This window comes from Apis florea, unplaced genomic scaffold (assembly GCF_048593485.1).
Source record: "Apis florea isolate Af1SG1 unplaced genomic scaffold, ASM4859348v1 contig_2897_pilon, whole genome shotgun sequence".
Taxonomy (NCBI): domain Eukaryota; kingdom Metazoa; phylum Arthropoda; class Insecta; order Hymenoptera; family Apidae; genus Apis; species Apis florea.
Window position 1 is genome coordinate 4,610,055 of NW_028256665.1, and position 7,165 is coordinate 4,617,219.

Below are 7,165 nucleotides of genomic sequence, written 5' to 3' on the forward strand. Positions count from 1 at the left end.
CTCGATTGATATTTTATATACGCGTTTCGTTCTATTGTAACTTGAATTGGTGATGGTTTAAAATCGATAATCAAGAAATTCGGAGTCGTTACACGCACTCAGTCGGAACATATGACTGCGGGGAAGGGAGGGGAAAAAAAAAAAAAAAAAAAAAAGAAAAAAATCTCGAATCTCTCGTACAAGCGAAATTAAACGAAATAATTCCGCGGAAAGAGTATTATATAGAGCAGATAACCTGCAATTTATTTTCATCGGCTTGCATAGCGATATATAGATGTCGGTCTGTCGATCATTACGTCCAATTTAATCACCGATGGCAGGTAGATTCGTCAATTCGCGAAAAATCGTTGGCGTGAAGATTTTTTATACGCGCCGTTTAAACTCTCGAATGGAATACAAAATAGTTCAATAATCGGTTAACCAGAAGGGTGCAGAAGCGAGGATCGTCGACAAAAAATTGTTTCCAAGTAGCTGCGTTAATGTGCCTCTACGATCATCCGTGCGTCTACGTTCCACGATTAAATTAACAACGACGTGACGAGATTTTTTTGGACGGGAGAAATTGGAAGAAGAAGGAAGAGGAGGAAAATTTTTGCGCGATGAAAGAAATATCGGTTGTTGTCCTTGTCTCTCTGTACGTCGACTACGATATAAGGAAAAAGAGAAAAAGAGAAAAAAAAAAAAAAAAAAAATCACGCTTCTAGAACAAAATTTTTACTCGCGTTACGAACTTAGCTTCTTAGGGACAATTCTACCTACTACCTACGCCGATTCAACTACGCGGAAAAAAAGGACAATTTTGCGAATAATTGAAATTATACGCGTCGGATCATCGCACGCGAAGCTTTGCGCCAAATTTTGCACTTGATTAAAAACAACGCGTAAACACAGTCTTCTCTCTCGCGTAATGAAATCGTCGTGTCGTGTACGAGTTTGCATCGTTTGCATGATATTTAGATCCGATGTGGACCAACGGATGCGATTTTGTTGCGATTTCGTAATTGCGCCATCCGTCAGATTTGTGATCGCCGCCTGTTTGACCGTTGAACTACACGTATTTGTAACATTTAACGGGATATCGAGGATGAATATATATATATATATATATATATATATATATTTTAAATAACAAAAGAGGCGAGACAGGTATAATAATTATAGAAATAATTACGAAACGAGATATATATTATTTGAAATAATATTTCGAATAATAATAATATATATATATATATATATATACATTAAAAAATGCAGTTCTAATAACTAAAGTATAATAATTCTATTAAATTTACATTATCCATCCCGTATGCGTATTTGCCGTCACGTTATCGCTAATAAACGCCTCGTTGTTAACATATGCATGGCATACGATTATCGCTTGATGAGCAAAATATTCGTGTCATTATCGAGAGAAAGAGAGAGAGAGAGAGAGAGAGAGAGAGAGAGAGAGAGAGAGAGAGAGAGAGAGAGAGAGAGAGTATTGATACCGTGCTATTATCGTTAAATGGACACGTTTCTATTAAAATGCGCGAACAATGCTCTGATGCTTTTCACGCTGTACTACACTGTCAGAACAGGCGGCGACTTTTACATTTCTAATTAATCGTTTCGATCGCGTCATTACCACGTCATATACCTACGATTCTACCATTGAAAATTACAAATCTATAATAGAAATCTGTTTCAGTTATCATATCCTATAATTACATATATGTATATCGAAATCGTAACAACGTCGCATTTCTAGTTCGCATCGAGTTTCGAAATTACGATATTTTCACGACCATCACACAACGGGGACGAAAACGAGGAATCGCCGCCTACACACACACACACACACACACACACACACACACATATAACATATATAGGGATATAACCGTCACATTCTTCCGGTGACGAGCGGTCAAATTCGCTATCCGAATCGATAGCGGTTCGGAAAGCCACTGTGAGGAATAGAAAGTATTCGTAAAAAGGTGCTTTAACGAGGTGTTTGGCGCGTTAGATGAAACCAAAGGTAAAAAAAAAAAGAAAGAAAAAAGAATAAAAAAAAAAAAAAAACTATCTAGAAACTTGGGTAACTCGGTTAACGAGTCTCGGTTCGAAGATCAATTAGTGTGTCTCGTCGTGGAATTATGATGATCGTTCTCGAAAGGCGGAAGGAAATTAGGCGTCGTTCGATTGTCGTTTGAATTCGATTTGACACTCGGTTCACTTCGTTTGTGACAATTTCCCGGATATATTATATCATTGATCCGACAATATGACACGCGTTCCCTTCTATTCATTTTCTAAGGTTATTCGTCAACAGCGCGAAAGCATTTTTTAACGTACGTATGTTAAAACACGATGAAATTATCGTATTATTATATATATACTATATATATATATACATACATTACAGAATGGTCGAAGTTTTTTCTACGCAGGTAATCGAAGAGAAAATTAGTTAAAGGGGGAAGGGAGGGTAGAAAAAGAAAAGAGGAAAGAGGAGATGTCGCCTTCGTGTGACGATCGTCGCGAACCGTGATGCGAGGGCACGCGAGTCCTATTAGAAAAAATTATGAAGTGATTTATAAAGAAATGTTATATTTACAATAAAAAAAAAGAAAAAAAAAGTGCGCGAAATTGTTACGTGACGTTTTGTGAGAATTGTTGTAAATACCTGTCGGTACGAGAGTAATGGCAGAGTATAAGACTGTATATTTGAGGAGAGATAGAAATTGTAAGTCGTTACAAATAAAGAAAAGAAGAAGAAGAAGAAAAAAAAAAGAGAAAAATAAACGGAATAAATATATTGAGAAACAAACTTTGTTCCTCCGATTCTACGTATATTCAACCTAGAATAAATTTCTAGTATCGAATAACATTGGCGATATATATATATATATCCTTTAATAAAAATACTATTCTATACCTTTCTCTCTGTGGGAAAAGAAAACAATATCCTATTTTAACGTGAATCTTTCGTTTCACTCGTACAGGAGATAGATTTTAAAAAGAAAAGAAAAGGAAAGGAAAGGAAAAGAAAGGAAAGGAGAGAAAAGGGAAAAAGAATAAGTCGAAAAATGAGGAAGAAGAAGAAAAAAATAGAAATCTAAATCGTTGGAATATTATCTTGGAAACTTATCGACTGCTCTTCACCACGAACCCTTTTTCCACGAACAGAAACGTGGTCCCAATATCTTGCGCTAGAATGGACATTTCATTTCGTTAACACGATTACGCGTATCCGTGCGCGTAGTATCGCCAACTCATTTTAATTGGGATTACGTTTCAATTAAAACTCCGTTCCCCATTAGGCGGTACCCGTTGAGTTTTCGAGAATAATTGATACGAACAACACGTTATCCGATTGCGAGCCTGGATAAAATATGCATGTTTGCCAATCAAAAGGTGTCCAGGGTTATACACACCTGCTCTCGCTCCCTTCATTGTCTGGATAAATACGCGATTATCGACGCTTCTCTGCAGATTCCACGTGTACGTACAGAGAGTATGTGTTACGTTCAAGTGAGAATAATGGAATATCTGGCAAAAAGTTGAAGCTACGAGAAAAATTACTTCTTACTGGAAAAGTTGATTGTTCTTTTCTTCAAACATTGTTTTCCTTGTCCTTCATACGTTTCAAGTTTCAACACAAAGTAGTTTAATTACTTTCTGATCTGCGAAATAGCAAATTGCATGGATTAGTTTTAAAAATAATCTAGTTTCATCATTAAAAAAAAAGAAAATATATCTTCGTTATTCTCCTTTATATTTTATGTCGAAGCTTCGCTTCGATAAACGAATAAATAAAAAATTCTTTTGCAACGGTCGTTTCGTAAGATACCATTGTTCTCTCATTTAAAAGTAACACTTTGTACATTCGATGCACAAACACTGGATACCTTTGACTCGGTCCCGATGAAATTTTAATGATGCACAAAATCGGAAACTCGTTCGCTTTTCGCCCTGTTGTTTCGGCTGGTTTTACACCGCGATGCACAACGACAAACCGCGTTTCCATTCATAAATTAAAACGTATTCGGACCAATTACATTACGGTTCACCTTACGCGAAAATTAGTTGGGCCGAATTTTATCGGGCAATTTTTATTTAACGTTACCCGATATTTGGGAAATTCTTTTTATATTGAAATTCTGATCGACTAATTTTTTTTATTAACCGGATCGTTGCATCGTTCAAGTATCCGTTTAATTTTCTAGAGTAGTTCCAAAAAAAAAAAAAAAAAAAAAGCTCTTTCGAATTGGAACACGAGAATTAAAAAACGTTGTATCATTAATTCATTTTTCGCGACAATCTTCATACGCTCTATCTTGCAATAAAATTCCTCTATTTTGAAAGATTTGATTTTAATGAAATGTCGCGTGTAGATAAATGTAATCAAATCAAACTGATCGTTATACGATGAATTAATCATGAAATCTCTTTGAGCGCGTGAAATCAATCCTTAAATTTTATGATTTTTTTTTTCATATTTCGTACGTAATTCTACGAAATTATAATCAATTATGATTTCACAATGTTGCATATATAAAGCGGAATCATCGTTGGTTTCGATAACTTATTAATCGAACTCGCGTAAGATATATAAATATATTTCTATATAATTTAATTGTACGTTACAAACGTGTCGAGTTTTAATAACGTTAAAATGACTCGCTTTGAAGATATATCTTGTTTCACATTTCATTTAAATAATAATCGATTCTCTTAAACACATCAAAAGTAATAATTAATAAATATAATTTGACGAAAAGATTCATCGTTGTTGAATCGGAAATTCGGAAATCCCTGAAAATTAGACCGGATCATGGAAGGATCCAATCAAAAATCAATCTATCTTCTTTGTTTTTGTTCGTTTCCCAATTTTTAAATCGATTTTAAAACGATTTCAAAATCGTTTCGATTTCACCTCTCCCCTTTCCTTCTTTTTTTTTTTTTTTTCCATCGATCGAATTCATGATTGTTGTCGTGGCTTTGAGGATTTCGTGGCCACACCAAAGGATACAAAAGTTTAATAAATTCATTCATCGAATTTAATACGGCGGAAGGGCATACGTGCACGCGAGCCCGCTTATTGCCAACACAACATATTCGGCAATTTGTTCGCGTTCGATGAGATATCCCGTTCTCGCAATTTATCCGTTTGGCAAAATGACAACTCGACGGTTTGTCCCATCGTCGAAGGTCGTCGATTCGTCGATTGGATACCACCATCCTATCCGTTCGCTTCCATTCAATATATATATATATATTTTTTCCACCCCCGTAATAAATTCGTTTATCTTCCACCATTCTGCATTTTTTTTCACGGTCTCGTTTGATTAACTACGAACGGATCGCGTGATTTCCGGGAAAAATTTGGGGACCCAGTGAGCGGTACACTTTTCAGCCTACGCCGCCATTCATGGAGAGAAAAAAAAAAAAAAAAAAAAAAACGGGAAAAAAATGGACGAGCATCCACGTTCCTTTTTTTTCCGTGTCGATCGTTCGAATTTCCACTTTCGTAACTCGCGTTTGTTTTTCCGCTCGGATGTATAACGACTCGATATTAAGAAAACAACGAGAGAATCCTGGAAACGCGGCAGAGAAAGAACAAAAAAGTTAGGAAACGAGAACGAATGACGAAACTAGGAGGCACTAAATGCCAAGGAAATACCGAGTGAAAGAAGGCAACGTTAATCGTTTCTTTTTTTTTTTTTTTTTCTTTTCTTTGTCGTTGCTTATCGAAAACACGGATTGATATAAAAAATATTTCTATCGAGAGAAGAAGAAAGTGAAGCCTCGACGACGAATGGAATCCTCTTGATAAGAACGTGCTTACGATTTCTAATATCTTGCTCGCTACGCTTCTCGTCCGATGTCGCGAGAAATTTCGCTCCGATTATTCCGTAAATTGCGGCAAGCATCGTCCCGGCAAGCGTACGAGGCTAGGGGAAATATGAAGGAAAACATGGAATAATATCCATTCGATCGTTCGAGTTTCCATTTCTTGTATTTCAACTCTGCTGCTAGTTAAGAAAATAGAGAAGAAGAAGAAGAAAAAAAAAAGGGAACAAAGATCCCCTCGGAACGAGAAACGACGAGATAAAGAAACAGAAATGTTAAATGATCGAAAAAAGTGGTGGAACCTAAGTAAGTAAGTAACTAAGAAAAGATAGAAAAATGGTAGGAAAGGGAGGAGAGGACATAGAAAATGAGAAACATAGAAAAGAGACTACTGCTAAAACGAATACTGTGTACTGAACAGTGTTGCATGGAATAATATGTACTTATTCCGTTAAGGAAATGAGCATGATCGAAGGTGTGTGTGTGCGTGTGTGTGTGTGTATGAGAAGAACAGACGCACGCGCGAATACAGGCCAACTCGAGTTGAAACATCCATTGCATCTGTAATGTCATCCAACCAATGCCTCCTGCCAAGGTTCCTCTCCTTTGGTTCTTGTCCTCATATCGCACGCTCACTGACAATACATCTTCTATGGCTGTGAACCACGAGAGTTATATCCAAGAATCCCATCTTCACGAAATCCGAATAATCGAAGAACGTGCGCTTATTTCTTGTCTCGTGCCTTCGTGATCCGAGAATCCGAGGATGACGACGGTGGACGGCCGAGAGAAGAAATACAACGTGTCTCTGCCGCGTTTCTACCCGATTTCCATCCATTTCCGTGTGACGAATTTTCGAATTTAATATAATCAAGAATTTCATCGCGAAATCCGAATAATAATAATAATAATAATAATAATAATAATCCAACGACTCGTATTATTCCTTATCCCTCGTGGTTCCGTGATTTCACGATCGAGTGATAAATCGATGATAACGAGAAGAAACGAGGGATACGATACGAGAATTTGATAATTTGGAAAACTTTAAAATTAACTATTTTTTTTTCTTTTTTTCATTTTTAAAGACACGTCGAAACATTTATTAAAGCTTCACATTTTTCGATTATCTTTTACGTATAATTTGTTGTACAATTTGTATAAAAAAAAAAAAGTGGGGAAACAAAAGAAGAACTGAATCGTACGAGGGAACTGTGTGTACGAATGTAAATAATGCAAAAAATTGCGTTGAATTTTTCCGGAAAATCGGCCGTCAACCAGAGATTCTACGATTTTTTCCGTTATAACAACTTGAAATCGTTGTCGAGAT